The sequence below is a fragment of the Neovison vison genome, chromosome 11, assembly GCF_020171115.1.
Source record: "Neovison vison isolate M4711 chromosome 11, ASM_NN_V1, whole genome shotgun sequence".
NCBI lineage: Eukaryota > Metazoa > Chordata > Mammalia > Carnivora > Mustelidae > Neogale > Neogale vison.
This window is the reverse complement of record NC_058101.1, coordinates 61,283,388-61,299,976: the sequence shown is the minus strand read 5'-3', so window position 1 is coordinate 61,299,976 and position 16,589 is coordinate 61,283,388.

Here is a 16,589-nt window from a genome sequence, read left to right as displayed (position 1 = left end):
CAGACCATAATCAAACCTGGAGCACTGAGCCTCTTGTGGGTTTCCCTGGAAAGGAACAACACACACAGGTTGCTGCATTTTCATGGCTGGGGAAGAGTGTGCTCTCTGTGACCCCTCACAAGAGGGAGAGGGAGCTTAAGGAAACCTCAGGTGGATTCTTAAAAACTTGGCCTGTGTCTCTTTCCCCCACGTTCCGGCTGTGCATCTTCTCTCTATGTCGCTGTAATAAATCTGAGCTGCGAGTACATCTATATGATGAGTCCTGGTGAATCTCCCAAGGTGGGTGTGCCTTGGGGATGCCCAGCACACAAGGCATGGGTGAAAAAATCATACAGTCACTCAATTGATTGTGACTGAGAGGCACAGTGAATCCAGAAGCAATCAGGGCCAGGATAAAGATTTCACATACAAAGTTGAGAAATTGGAGCTCAGAGAGCATCTCCATGGCTTCCCCATACTCATTAGAACCTGTATTCTTTTGTCTGCAGGCCAGGTGATCTTCACATGGATGGAACTGATGCTGGGGTATCAAACTCCACTTCTGGTGGTGGCAGAAACAGAGTGCATGACTCAGAAGCTCAGCCTCCTCACCTGTGCGAAGGAGATCACTGCATTTGGGACACAGGAGCTCTGGAGCCCAGCCTGGGCTACATGGGTCCTCAGGGAATGTTAACCTGCTCCCCCCCCAGGCCGGCACTGGCTCCAGGCCTCAGCTTCAGCGGCAAGAGTGAAGCTGGAAGACCAATCTCAAAACAGACAGCATCAGCAATCTGTCTGAGCTCTTTGTGCATTCAAAAGAAATAAAATGCTCTGGATGAAATGTCAGTTGTTGTTGTTGTTGTTTTGTTTTGTTTTTGTTTTTGTTTTTTAAATAAACAGCCAAGCCCTGGTCACTGGGACTATTCAGATCTCATACATCCACCACAAAGGGCAAGTTAAGGAGAGATGGACACGTTGCCTCAGCCAGGCTGATGGCTCATGCTTCCAGAACTCCCCAAGTCTCTTCCATCAAAGGAAACAAGCCAAGATGATGACAGCTGATTGGAGAGGTGAGGAATCAGCTTCTCTTCCTGCTTGGCTCTGTCCTACCCCAGAGCAGCCTTTGTCTTCTGGGTCCCGAAGCTCTGTCATTCACACTGCCATGGAGGACAGTGTCAGAGAACGAGAAAACTAGGCTCTAATTCATCACAGACACAGAGCTCTTCCTGGTGGGCCTGCAGCAGCAGGAGCAGCAGAGGCTGGATGACAGAAGCAAGAAGTGAGGGCATTAGGAAAGGGCCAGCATTCACTGTGAGCCACAAGTGTGCAGGACCCTGGACTGCCCACAAGCTCAGCCTCCCTATGGGGTAGATTTCCCATTTCACAGATGAGGAATCAAATAAATGCAGGAGGCAAAGTGATTTATCCAAGATCACTGAACTACTGGGAGAAATAGGGACAAAGCCTGTGTGTGTGTGTGTGTGTGTGTGTGTGTGTATTACCATTATCCCATATATTCCCCACCACCCAAGTAGCTCTGCCTACTGGGGAGTTCCTTGCAGGCACTACTAGTTCTTGTTAAAAATCAGCCTGGACAGCTGAAGGATCTTGGACAGTGAAAGGATCTTGGGTTCTGGAAGGAGGCAGTCTCAGGGATCTACATCCCAGGTGCCCTGTACTACTGAGGCACTTCAAACTGCCTCACTTAGTGCCAATTGAGGAACCAGAGTCAAGACTGGGTTAGCCTGAGGTGGAGTCTTCCTGCCAGAACAGTTGTGGTGGCCGGGGAGGGTAGGCAGAGGGATGGGAACAGAAGGGTTTGAAGGAGTCCTCCCCTGTCATGGAGGCACTGTCGTGAAGTGGAGGCACTGTCGTGAAGTGGAGGCACTGTCGTGAAGTGGAGGCACTGTCGTGAAGTGGAGGCACTGTCGTGAAGGGGTTCCAGTGATCTAGGCCAGGTTCTAACCTTAGGTTTGTTGAAAATGACCAGTGACTTTCAGCATGTCATGCCTCCCCGTTTTACATATGTTAGTGGTTAAGTACAGTGTGATTTGAAAGTGGCCTAAAAGAAAAAAAAAAAAAAACACTACAAAATACAGGAAGATTTTCTACAAATAAGGATGTTGGAATAGAGGTAAAATAGATCTGGAATGTTAGGATCCAGATAAGAGCATTCAGATCATGGAAGCATGTTCTTTAAGACTGAGCAATTAGTACAATGTTCTGAACTTGCTGTCAACCAAAGAAAGAAAAACGCATGGTCAATTACATGAGTCACATTGTGTATCAGCTAAAAGGAAACTAATTTACCTCCACACGGCAGAGGAGGATTGTTTTATAGGGCGGTTGCACAACAAAGTACCCCAAACTGGGTGGCTTAAAACAACACATGTTTCTCTCACGGTTCTGGAAGTGAAAAGTGTGAAGTTAAGGTGTTGTCTTAAGGTCATGCCCTCTGAAACCTGGCAAGGAGACTTATTCCCTGTCTCTTCCTAGCTTCTGGCCATTTTCAGTGATCTTTGGCCTTTCCTTGTAGAGCTTGTCTTTGGGGTCACATGATATTCTCCCTGTGTGCATATCTGTCTCTATGCCCAAATTTCCCCTCTTTAAAAAGATGCTTGTTATATTAGATTAGGGCCCACCTTCCTCCACTATGGCCTCATCTAAATGGATTGTACATGCCACAGCTTGATTTTCAGGTGAGGTCACATTATAAGGTACTAAGAGTTAGAACTTCAACACATATTTTGGGGGTACAAAATTCTACCCATTACAAGGATCAAGATGATTGTGAGGACAGGCTCTGGGCTCAGACTGGCTTATTTGAATCCTGATTCCAATGCTTTTTAGCTGTATGACCTTAGGTAGATTACTTACTCTTCCTGGACCTCAGTGTCCTCTCTGTAAAATGGCATTTTCAGATTCTTTAACTCACAAAATGTGAGAACTGAGATATTGTACCTAAAAAATGATTTTTTTAAAGTTGCTTAACACAGGGATACCCAAGTGGCTCGGTTGGTTAAGTGACCTACTTGTTAAGTGACCGACTCTTGATCTCAGCTGAGGTCTCAATCTCACAGTCATGAATTCAAGCCCCAAGTTGGGCTCTACACCGTGAAGCTTACTTCAAAAATATATATATATATATATATTATTATTTTTTGCTTAGCACAGAGAATGTGCTCCATTTCCATCACATGGATCAGCAAAGTAAAGATGAAGGGTCATTCCAAGTACACACTGTTAGTACACAGTAAAACTCGTTCTTGAGCCATGGGTTTTCTCCATGTATGCAAAATGCATTTTCCTCTATGTTCTGGCTTAGTTGATTAGCTATTATATGCTTAAATAAATGTCTTTTATTTATTTATTTTTTGAGATTTTATTTATTTATTTGACACAGAGAGAGAGAGAGAGATCACAAGTAGAGAGACAGGCAGGAAGAGAGAGAGGGGGAAGCAGGCTCCCCGCTGAGCAGAAAGCCCTATGCGGGGCTCTATCCCAGGACCCTAAGATCATGACCTGAGCTGAAGGCAGAGGCTCAACCACTGAGCTACCCAGGCACTCCAACAAATGTCTTTTAAAAAGCTAATTTAAAAAGAACAAAAGCCATGTTCCTGAAAGGTAAATTGAAGAAAGAAAATGGGAAAATCAGTATCAAAAGTGGTTTAACTATTGCTGAAAGGTAATACACCATTGGTGTCCCACAGAATATGAACTCTATGGAGGGGCAGGGAAATTCACTGTTTGTTGTTGTTGTTTTGTTTTGTTTTTGTTTTTGCTTTTTTTTTTTTTTTTCACTAAGACCCTGCTGCCCAGAACAATGACCGTCACAAAGTAGTCACTCAAGAAAGGTTTACTGAACATTGCATGTGGAAAAGCTTTACAAAAGGACACAAGTTATAAAAAAATCCTTTTAGTAATTTCTTTAAGGAAACAAAGATAAACAAAGAATTAGCTATTCCATTTTTGTTCAAGGGCTGTTTGTATAGCCAAAATGTTGGCAGCAGCCTAAACGAGCTTTAGTAGGGTACTGGTTAAATGACAGCTTGCAATATCTGTTGTACCGTTAGTCGTAGGGACCTAGTGAGAAGAGAGGCCTTCAATGACGTCTATGTCTCAATCTTTAGAACCTCCAAGTTCATAGATGTGATTGGGGGTCAAAAGCCTTCCTGTGGAGAAATTGTGCTGGGTTATCCAGGCAGACCCAATTGAGTCCCATAGTCACATAAACCCTTCGAAGGGGAGACCGTACCCATGGTCAGATGGGGTTGGTGATGGCAGCAAGGTCTGAGGAATGCTGTGAAGGTGGAGGAAGAGGCTGCGAGCTAACAAACACAGTGATCTCTGGGAGCTGGAAAAGGCAAGACGACAGACTTTCCCCGAGAGCCTCTGGAAGGAATGCAGGCCTCCTGACACCTTGACGTTGGTCCAGTAAGACACAGTGACATCTGAACCCCAAGACTGGAAGATAAGAGGTGCGTCTGGGCCAGGCCACACTCACGGTCCCTGGTACTCAGCAACAACGGAAACTCGTACAGCCTTCCAGCGATGCAACAGAGCCGGGGCCTCACACTCAGGTGCGCACAGCAACCAGGCAGTTGTCTATAAGCACAAGCTAAGTTCTAGTGTCAAATAATAAGTGGAAAGCTGTTTAAATTGATACTAAATTTACCACCTACTGCCTAGTTCCTTAGCCTGTTAAGCTACTATGCAGACGGTCAGGGGAGTAACCTCAACCAGCCATCTCTAACCTCTGCTACTGTGGAAAAGTTATTGACATGAATGAATGCTCACAGTGTATTTTTTTTTTTTACAGAAAAATAGCTGTTTATAAAATAGTATATACAGTAGAATCTCTTTTTTCTGTTTTGTAATTTTATTTACATAGGAGAAGATCTGGAAGGGTATGATCTGATAACAGTAATCATTTGTGAGGAGAAGATTTTGCACTTGTTCATGTCGTTTTGCTTGTGTGTATATTCTGATTTCCGTGCTGTGCACATATGGTGTTCTGAGGATGTATCACACCTAAAATAGAGAAAGGGAGAGTGAATTATCCCTATGTGGCAGGGCTGTCGTGAGACCACTTGAGAAACCCAACTTGAGCTACAGATTCCATGCCATCACCAGTTTTTCCCTTCTCTCCCGGGCTGGTGACAATTACCTTTGATGCCATTCCAGCCAGGCCTTCCTCATTCCTCTGTGGGGTCAATTCAGTGAAAAGTGTGCTGATCCCACAGAAAAGGCGGTGCACTGGGGCTGCTTCCTTGGGGAGACCTCCACATGACAGCTACAAAACAGGACCCTGCAAAACTCATATAATCCCCCGCCTTTTTTAATTAACAATACTGCAGAGTAGAGAATACGATACATATTACCAGGTCACGTCATCCATCTCAGGGGGCTGAAAGCAACAGAATTGAAAACGGGAACCAAATGGAACTTTCCCTGTGGCAGTCCCGCTCCCCCTTGCCTCACCCTCTTGCTCAGCTCCTTTCTGGAGTTAGACCTGCTCTGAAGTACATAGGCAGTTTCTCCCTGTAAGGAGAAGTGGGGTCAGAAAGGAGACTGACCTGGGATAGATGCCTAGTTCCACCCTTGCCGGTCGGTGACCTTGGGTGTGCTCGGATCTTGCTAATGTTCAGCTGCTGCATCTGTTAAAAGGGATGGTGGTTTCCGCCTCCAAGTTTATTATGAGGATTAAACACATAGGAAGCATTTCATGTAGCTGGCACATCTTGAGCTCACAACCTGTCATCATTTATTAATTATAAGTCACGTTATTGCTATCACTGGAAGCACAAAAGCCAGCCCAATGTCAAAAAGACATCAAGGTAGAGTATGGAATTGTGTGTAGTTCATGAAAATATTGTTCGTGGGTAAAAATCAAAAGAGGAAAGTAGTCTGAGCTATCGTTTCGTGCACTCAGTGGTCAGTTCCCTAAAGCTGAGCACAGTGATGTTCCTTTTCAAATTTTATAAACTTGGTTGTGAATTTCTCAGAGGGTAAAGAAAAGGACAATTAGCTAAAAGACTAGAAGTGTGGCTTTCTTTTTTCTAGCAGTGAGACCTGACAGGAGTCCTCTCGTGGGCTGTACCCCTGGGGACCCTCTTTGTGAGCAACACCCGCCACAGCTCAGTAATAAATGAAACGCCACCTCTTTTTAAAGGATATCTTTGGTAAAGGACAAAAGGATACATAGAGTAATTCTGTAGAGGGGCCATGGTCATGCGATCTGGGAACACAGCCCTCAGTGAGCTGGCTTGCTCCCGAAACACAGGTCAGATTACGGTGAGCGACTGCGGGGGTCTCCACCCGCTGGGTGGACTAGAGCGCGTGCTTGCACTCAAACACAGAGTTCAAAGTCACATCTCAGCCATGTGCTGGTTTTGTGACCCAGTCACTTGACCCAATCACTGCATAGTCACTGCACATTCTGAGCTTCTATTCCCTAATCCTCAGACCAAAGGGGCAAACACCATAATGTTGTTTTTGTGTGAAGACTGGTGTGAAGAAGAGACGCAGTTTTACCACTGGGTGTTATGTGCAAATAATGAATCGTGGGACACGGCCTCAAACATGAATGACGTACTGTATGGTAACTAACATAACATGAGAATAGACATGATTTTTTTTTTAATTTTTTGAGAATAGACACAATTTTAAAGAAAGTTAAGATAGGTGATAGTGGTTCTATGAACGCCAGATTGCTCTTTATTCTACACTTCCTCAACCCCTCCAGTCACTAAAAATGTCAGGAAACCACTTCATGGTCTCAGGAAATGCCAAAATGTGATCCTGAGTGTGAGAACGCTCTTAACCCAGTAAACACAGAAACTAACCATGGGAAGCACTATTCCCACAGCCCAGGCCCTTGCCCTGCTGCGTTAACCCCATCAATCCCTCTGTTTCCTGCTCTGTGCAAATAATACAAGTTCCTACCTGTGGGGTTTATTGTAAGTATGAGGTGGCTCAGCCTTCCCGGGAGGGAGGAAGCTTGTGATTACCTCCCCTCATCCACCAAGACTTTGACACACAGAATGGACCTTATGCTTCCATAAGCAAAGTCCACCACTGGTGTGTAAGAAACAGCTCTTTCCCATTTTAGTGACGATTAAAAAAAAATTAGTTTTTACTTCTCTGCAAAATTTAGTTGCTGCTGTATAAAAAAAATGGCATCCTCAGAACACCTGTCTTGTAATTTTCGGGGGTGCAAAATTAAGCAGACTTCTGATATGACATCGCGGTATCATGACCACGTTGCACCAGGAAATGATGCAGGCTCGAAAATAATGGGGTGTCAGAAATGCACATTGTCAGCAAATGTGTGAATAAATTATTCAGTTTCGAGGCATCATATTGCTCCATATACTGCAGTGATGTGTGGCGATTTTGTAGGTGATTTGGTTAATACATTACGAGACATCTTCCTGTTTTTATAGCACAGTGTGTTTCAGTTTACAGAATGACTTCTTTATTTTAGCTTTGGCAGCTAAATAGGTCATTGCAATGTTGTTAGCAAGCATGGAAGCAGCACACACTAGTCCCAGCTCTGTGATGAGACCCTACGATCCTGCCACCAGCTCAGGGCTCTTCCCAGATTCAGCATTTTTCATCGGTGAAAACTGCTGAACACACACTTTTATTTCATTCAATAAGCATTCACTGAATATTGGTGATAGAACAAACACTGCTGTGGGTCTGGGGGATGCATTTATAAGCTCATCTCTTCTTTGAGGATTGTTAACTTCTAGGGTGGGGATCCTCCGTAGTCAATCATTTAAATACATAGCCCACCCTTTGACCTTCACTCCTGGTTTTCTGGTTTTTCGGTTTATTTATTTATTGTTTGTTTATTTGTTTGTTTGTTCTCCCTGGATTCATGGCTGAGCTGGTGGCTATATGACACATTCTAATTTTCTTTTATAATTATTTCTCCTCTAGAATACAAACACGAAATCAGGGGTTTTGTATGCCTCATCAGTATCCCACCCAGAGGTGACTCTATCTGTTAAATGAACTTGGGTTCCACCCCCAACATGCATTTCTCTTAATATCATGATTTGGGATTGCTCTGATATTCAAAGAGGACAAATACCAAAGACTACACAGGTAGTAAGTAGTGGGGCTGGGATTCAAATCAGGTCTGCTGAACTCCTTTAGCTGGAAGCTGTTGCAAGCCATTCTTGTTTTATTTAAAAGAAGCTTCCAAGGCTTGATATGTTTCTCCCTACAACACCCCAGAGGACGGCACTGCCATTACCAAGTTGGCTAAGCTAGGAAGCTGGGAATTGGTCTTAACCCTGTAATCTGCCACCAGATCCTGCTGGCTCTGCACCTGACTATCTCTCAGACCCACTTCCCTGCACTGTCCTCAGCCACGTGGTCCAAGCTGCTATCACTTCTCCTCAGAACCATAACGGAGAGCTTCCAAACTCCCCTCTCCCTTCCCATCACTCTCCCTTGAACTCATTCCCTGAGATTTTTCCTTAGAAGCACAGATGGAATCCTGTGCATGTCTACCTGTCCCTCCTGGCTCCTATAACCTCTAGGACAAAGTACAGAACCTCCCCTGGAAGAGCAAGGCCTGTGTGCTAGATCCCCTGTTGCTTCCTTCTGAGTTTTCTAGCTTTTATCCTTGTCCCATGTATGCTCAATGCTAGACACCTGGCCTTGCTTCTAGTTCTCAAACATGTCAAAATGGCCCCAAAAGCCAAACTTTTGCTTAACATCTGTCCAGCTGCTTTTCTGCACCTGTCCATCCAAGGAACACCAAATGCTTTGGGTTTATCACGCAGACTCAAGGCCAGTTGGCCTAGCTCCACAGCTCCACCACCAACTGGCTGATGTCATTGGGCAGCTTGCTTTGCCTTTTGTGACTCAGTTTCTCCACCTGTAACAAGAAGATAAAAAGAGTCTAGCTCAAGAGATCCTTGTGAGGATTTAGGAAGTTAATACATGTAAAACACTTAAGACTGACTGGTAAAGAGTAGGCACTGTATAAATGTGACCCTCTCTCTCTTAAATAAATAAAAAAATAAATAAAATCTTTAATAAAAATGTGTATCCCCACTAGTTTTGTGCAAGAAGGGCTCTGATTGCTTCATACTTTCATAACTTTATACATATCTGGTGAATTTTGAGGTTCTGAATCCTTTAATACATGACTTGTGGCCTGTCCTATTTCCCCATCTGGGAAATTTTTGTTCCCACCTATCGCACATTTCTTTTTCCTTTTGCATTTTATTTGTTTATTTACACATCAGATTTATATTTTAAAAATGTGTGTGAGATTCACATAAATATGCATATACAATTTTTTAGAGTAGGGCATATGATCAGCATAGTTTAAGTGTTGGCCATCGCAATAATAAAATTAATAATATAGATTTATAAATTGGACATTTTAAAGAAGATTTATTTATTTATTTTAGAAAGAGAGAGAATTCAAGCACAACTAGGGGCGGGGCAGAGAGAGAGAGAACCTCAAGCAGACTCACTACTGAGGACATAGCCTAATGCAAGGCTCAGTCTCAGGACTCAGAGATCATGACCTGAGCTGAAACCAGGAGTCAGACCCTTAAACAACTGAGCCACCCAGGTGCCCCTAAATTGGTCATTTTAGTAGTTTTCAGGTAATATGCTTCTTTTTTTTTTTCCCAATTTATTTATTTTCAGAAAAACAGTATTCATTATTTTTTCACCACACCCAGTGCTCCATGCAAGCTGTGCCCTCTATAATACCCACCACCTGGTACCCCAACCTCCCACCCCCCCCCCGCCACTTCAAACCCCTCAGACTGTTTTTCAGAGTCCATAGTCTCTCATGGTTCACCTCCCCTTCCAATTTACCCAAATTCCCTACTACTCTCTAACGCCCCTTATCCTCCATGCTATTGGTTATGCTCCACAAATGAGTGAAACCATATGATAATTGACTCTCTCTGCTTGACTGATTTCACTCAGCATAATCTCTTCCAGTCCCGTCCATGTTGCTACAAAAGTTGGATATTCGTCCTTTCTGATGGAGGCATAATACTCCATAGTGTATATGGACCACATCTTCCTTATCCATTCATCCGTTGAAGGGCATCTTGGTTCTTTCCATAGTTTGGCGACTGTGGCCATTGCTGCTATAAACATTGGGGTACAGATGGCCCTTCTTTTCACGACATCTGTATCTTTGGGGTAAATACCCAGGAGTGCAATTGCAGGGTCGTAGGGAAGCTCTATTTTTAATTTCTTGAGGAATCTCCACACTGTTCTCCAAAGAGGCTGCACCAACTTGCATTCCCACCAACAGTGTAAGAGGGTTCCCCTTTCTCCACATCCTCTCCAACACATGTTGTTTCCTGTTTTGTTAATTTTGGCCATTCTAACTGGTGTAAGGTGATATCTCAGTGTGGTTTTAATTTGAATCTCCCTGAGGGCTAATGATGATGAGCATTTTTTCATGTGTCTGATAGCCATTTGTATTTCTTGATTGGAGAAGTGTCTGTTCATATCTTCTGCCCATTTTTTGATGTGTTTGTCTGTTTCGTGTGGGTTGAGTTTGAGGAGTTCATTATAGATCCTGGATATCAACCTTTTGTCTGTACTGTCATTTGCAAATATCTTCTCCCATTCCGTGGGTTGCCTCTTTGTTTTTTTGACTGTTTCCTTTGCTGTGCAGAAGCTTTTGATTTTGATGAAGTCCCAGAAGTCTATTTTCGCTTTTGTTTCCTTTGCCTTTGGAGACGTATCTTGAAAGAAGTTGCTGTGGCTGATAACGAAGAGATTACTGCCTATGTTCTCCTCTAAGATTCTGAATAGACCGATATCTAATAACGAGATTGAAGCAGTGATCAAAAATCTCCCAAAAAACAAGAGCCCAGGACCTGACGGATTCCCTGGGGAATTCTACCAAACCTTCCAAGAAGAAATAACACCTATTCTCCTGAAGCTGTTTCAAAAAATTGAAGCAGAAGGAAAACTTCCAGACTCTTTCTATGAAGCCAGCATTACCCTGATCCCCAAACCAGGCAAGGACCATACCAAAAAGGAGAATTTCAGACCAATATCACTGATGAATATGGATGCTAAGATTCTCAACAAGATCCTAGCCAACAGGATCCAACAACACATTAAAAAGATTATCCACCATGATCAGGTGGGATTCATCCCTGGGCTACAAGGATGGTTCAACATTCGTAAATCAATCAATGTGATACAACAAATTAATAGGAGAAGAGAGAAGAACCACATGGTCCTCTCAATTGATGCAGAAAAAGCATTTGACAAAATCCAACATCCGTTCCTGATTAAAACGCTTCAAAGTATAGGGATAGAGGGAACATTCCTGAACCTCATCAAATCTATCTATGAAAGACCCACAGCAAATATCATCCTCAATGGGAAAAAGCTTGCAGCCTTCCCGTTGAGATCAGGAACAAGACAAGGATGCCCACTTTCACCACTCTTGTTCAACATAGTATTAGAAGTCCTAGCAACAGCAATCAGACAACAGAGAGAAATAAAAGGTATCCAAATTGGTAATGAAGAAGTCAAACTCTCTCTCTTCGCAGATGACATGATTCTTTATATGGAAAACCCAAAAGACTCCACCCCCAAACTACTAGAACTCATACAGCAATTCAGCAGCGTGGCAGGATACAAAGTCAATGTGCAGAAATCAGTGGCTTTCTTATACACTAACAAGGAAAATACAGAAAGGGAAATTAGAGAATCGATTCCATTTACTATAGCACCAAGAACCATAAGATACCTGGGAATAAACCTAACTAAAGAGGTAAAGGATCTATACTTGAGGAACTACAGAACACTCATGAAAGAAATTGAAGAAGACACAAAAAGATGGAAGACCATTCCATGCTCTTGGATCGGAAGAATAAACATCGTTAAAATGTCTATACTGCCTAGAGCAATCTATACTTTTAATGCCATTCCGATCAAAATTCCACCGGCATTCTTCAAAGAGCTGGAGCAAATAATCCAAAAATTTGTATGGAATCAGAAGAGACCCCGAATCGCTAAGGAAACGTTGAAAAACAAAAATAAAGCTGGCGGCATCACCTTACCTGATTTCAAGCTTTATTACAAAGCTGTGATCACCAAGACAGCATGGTACTGGCATAAAAACAGACACATAGACCAGTGGAACAGAGTAGAGAGCCCTGATATGGACCCTCAACTCTATGGTCAATTAATCTTCGACAAAACAGGAAAAAATATACAGTGGAAAAAAGACAGTCTCTTCAATAAATGGTGCTGGGAAAGCTGGACAGCTATATGTAGAAGAATGAAACTCGACCATTCTCTTACACCATATACAAAGATCAACTCAAAATGGATAAAAGACCTCAACGTGAGACAGGAATCTATCAGAATCTTACAGGTAATATGCTTCTGTCATGAATGTTTTTTTTTTCTGAATTGGGTGATATAGCCACATTTTCTTCTCCTTTACTGTGTTAGTATAACAAATCACAATGACCAAATAATGTTGAACTAATTTTGAATTGCTAGAATAAATCTAATTTGGTCAGGACATATTTTTATGCAGTAGTGTATGCATGTTGGTCAATGTCCACTTAGGATTATGTAAAACCATTAGGATCTGGTATTTCCTTTGAGAAATAGTCACTTGATTTATTCTTAAAACAAGAGAATCATTTTAATTACTGTGTCATTGTTTTCATGTTGGTAAGCAATGGGTTCACCGAGGTTTTCTTTTATTTCCTTAGTTTTGGAAACTTATATGTATACACACATATTTATATACACATATTAAGAATTTGTCTAGGGGCTCCTGAGTGGCTCAGTTAGTTAAGTGTCTGCCTTCATCTCAGGTCATGATCTCAAGGTCCTGGGATCCAGACCCACACTGGGCTCCCAGTTCAGTGGGGAGTCTGTTTCTGCCTTTCCCCTTGCTTGAGCTCTCTTTGTCTCTCTCCCTCTGTGTATCTCAACTGAATAAATTTTTCAAAAAATCATAAAAAGAATAATTTGTCTAGTTTACCTAAATTTTCAAATTTACTAGTATTACTGTCTCCCTAATACTCCTCAGTAGTCCTAAACTCTTTTTATTACTTTAAGCCTCACTGCATCTGTAGTTCTAGGTCCTTTTGCAATCCTAATTTTTCATTTCTAATATTTTAAATTGTTCTGTCTCTTTTTCATATAACCAGTTTTTCCAGAGTACCAATATTTGTATTGATGGATTTCCTACTTGTTAATTTGGACTCATATTTTCTCCTTCCTTATTCATCTTTTCAGCTATATTATAACTTCTCATTTTGGAAGCTTGGTTTATTAATTTCCTATTTCTTCATTTTTACTGTAACCTCATAAGGTGACATTTTTTTCCTGGATACGATTTCAGAAGCTTTCCACAAGAACATTTTTTATATTTTTTTCTAAGTGTTTTCAAATTTTCATGTATCATTTTATCTAACGTGTGGGTTATTTTGAAGTGAAATGTAGAAGTTTGAAAGCTAGTGCAGCCTATGGCAATTACTACAGTGGTTAGGGGCCTACATTCAAATCCCAGCTCTGCTGCTTTTCAGCCACTTAACCCTGGGACCACTCTGCTTCTTACAAAAGGGAGTTGTTGGTCTCAGTCTGACACACAGCGAGGGTCATATAACTGCTGGTATGTTATCATTTTTTGTAACTCAATTATGGTGTAGCCAAAATATGTCTTCTGAAGGGCGCTCACACTTTCAAGTTGCAGAGACTTTTCTTCACAGTTTAGTATAATGTGTTCAGTTTTCATAAATGTGCCACATGTGTTTATAAAACATCTAACCTCCCATTCCTCCCAAATGCCAAGCTTTATCCTCTGTACGATTAGCCAATTAAAATCCAGGCATTAGGTCACCAGGTGTCTGTGGAATCATCGCCTGCCCTCTAGGTCAGTGTCGAGGGAGAACTTGCTCTGTCCTCTGGGTGCAGCCTTTCTGATCACTTCTGCCCATTGGAGATCGATTCTTTTACTCGGATATCATTTGTCCATGCATTTAACTATTTCTGATATTTTACCAAACATTTTTAGATGTGGTATGCCAAGAGAGGCTTCTACTACCATCTACAACATACTGCCTGAAATACTCAGGAAAAGAGAACGCTGAATGAGCGTCACTGGTCAGATGAAGTCATGGAGAACTGGCTTCCCTGCATGAGAGCCTGGACATGTTAATAACATGCTCAAAGCCTCAGCTTTCTTATCCGAAAACCGAAGGTGACGTGAATTGCTGTAATAAATCAAAGCATCCTGGAAAAAGATTGACATAACTAATGACACATTTAAAATAGTCCATTAATCGCAAGCAAATCTCAAGTATAATAAGGGTTGATTCGATCCATGTTGGGAAAATTGCATCATTATAGTCCATGTACTTCAGCTTTGGACTCCACATACATGGAAAAAAAGAGGGGAGAGAGGGAGACAATTAAAGAAGGTTTTTTATTTGTTCCCACAACACGTTATGGCCCTATGTATTGCTAAAGAAATTGACTCAGCTTGGTAAACAAGGAAACTGTGGCACAGGTATTAAAAGTGGTTTATGCAGTGCCACGTAATTAGGAGGAGTGTACTACAGGTGTACCAACAAGGTTTGCAATTGTTCATACAACTTCAGGCCATTCCAAGATAGAGAGTGTTAGTAATGGCTACGTATGATTATTCTTTTATGAAAGTCCTCCTATTAAGGACGGAAAAGTACTGTCTGAGGAACCTAGAAGATAGCTGCTAGTATTACCACTGTGCAGATGTGAAAGCTGAGGCACCAAGACACTAAGTAACTTTCCCATGGTCTCTTAGCTGGTCAGTAACAGAAGTAGCATTCAAATCCCGAAAACTGGGCTCCATAGCTCATGCTCTTACCCATTCTACTCAGGTAGCACAGCTGGGAACCAGTGACAGCAGTGTTTGAGCCCAGCCAGTTTTCCTCTGGAATGCACACTTAACTTTTAATCTGAATTGCTTATGAGGGTCTAACAAAACACTTCTTCATTTAGCCAATTATTAAATTGGGTGACTTCATCTATTCCAGTTTAGCTGTCTCATAGAAGTTGACATACTTAAAAAATTAAAATTAATAGCAGTGAGTTATTAGCACTTGCTGGGGCCAAGAGGTTTGCTAAAATCATAACTTCTCTAAGTCTCTGATTCTAGTTTACAGTGTTGCAAAGTTAAAAGAGACAAAAGCATGAAGTATTTGTGCACATGAAATAATACTGAGAAATCACACAACTAGTATCCAGTCTGGAATGTCTGACTTCAAATCCCATTTTAATAGTCACTATGCTACCTTGCCTTGTAGCTCCACTTCACAGTTTAAGAAACTGAAGACTAAAAAGTAAAAACCTGGCTAACTGAAAATAATAATAATAAAATAATAATAATAATAATAATGTAAAAAGCATTTTGTTTTGTTTTGTGGTTTGCATAGAATGCAAGAAGTGGGATTAGAATTAGGTATAACTTTGGGAATTCCAACTGACATTGGTATTTGTCTCTCAGGAGAAAAAAATTGAAGTATAGGGTAAAGGAGACATGGGAGAAAGATATTGGCCAAGAAGAATTTCAGAATCAGAATCATAGGATGGATAGCAAAAAGGTAGAAAGTATTAAGGATAGAGGATGTTAGGATCCTTACAATTTGACCTTTCCTGTACCAACTGTGGTAGGCATCTTCCTAAAACGACCCCCTAACATCCCCACTTCTCGGTATTCACACCTTTGGATAGTCTCCACTAGCAGAGTGCAGGATGGTGACTTGTTTCTATGAATAGAGATAAATGGCACTTCCATGATGAGGTTGTAAAAGATGGACTGCCATCTTGCTAGTCCTCTCTTCGTCTTGCTGAAACTTTCTTTTAACCTGTCACTTGCTCATTTGGATGGGTCAAGTTATTGTGTTGGGAAATACTGTATGGGGAGGACCACATGGCAAGAGACTGAGGAAGAAAAGTGGTCAAAAGGTCACGAGAAATTGGAAGCTGACAACAACCACCAGAGTGAGCTTGGAAGCTCTTTCTCCAAGTTAGCCTGAGAGCTACACCCTCAGTCAGTATATAGATTGTGTCCTTGTGAGAGACCCAGAAATGTGGGATCTAGCTAACTCATGGCTGGATTCCTGTCGCACAAGAACTGTAAGATACTAAACACATGCTGTATAAGGCACTACATACTGGAGCAGTTTGTTATACAGCAATAGATACCCAATAGATCAAATGTGACCAGAAGCCAGCCAAGACAGAGGTCTTTCTTCATGCCTCCCAAAGCAGTGTTTTAAAACCCTTGTGAGCAAGCAGAGTGCTGCCAATGCTAGCCATTTTGTTGCTGAAAGTGAATCTATTAAAGACTCAAAAGTTATCAATAATTATAGAACCACCTCAAATAATGGGCACCTGACTTTTATTCAGTTCGCCTAATCTGTTCTTTAGCACTAGGCTCCTGTTGGAGAACAATCTTGCCCTGCCGTCGCTCAGCTCTTACTACATTTCACTAGGTGAAATTCCTGTGATTTCAATTATCAGCTAACCATACTGTGATTTTTGACCTCTTACACAAAGTGTGCTGTAGTGTATGCTTCTCTATATTG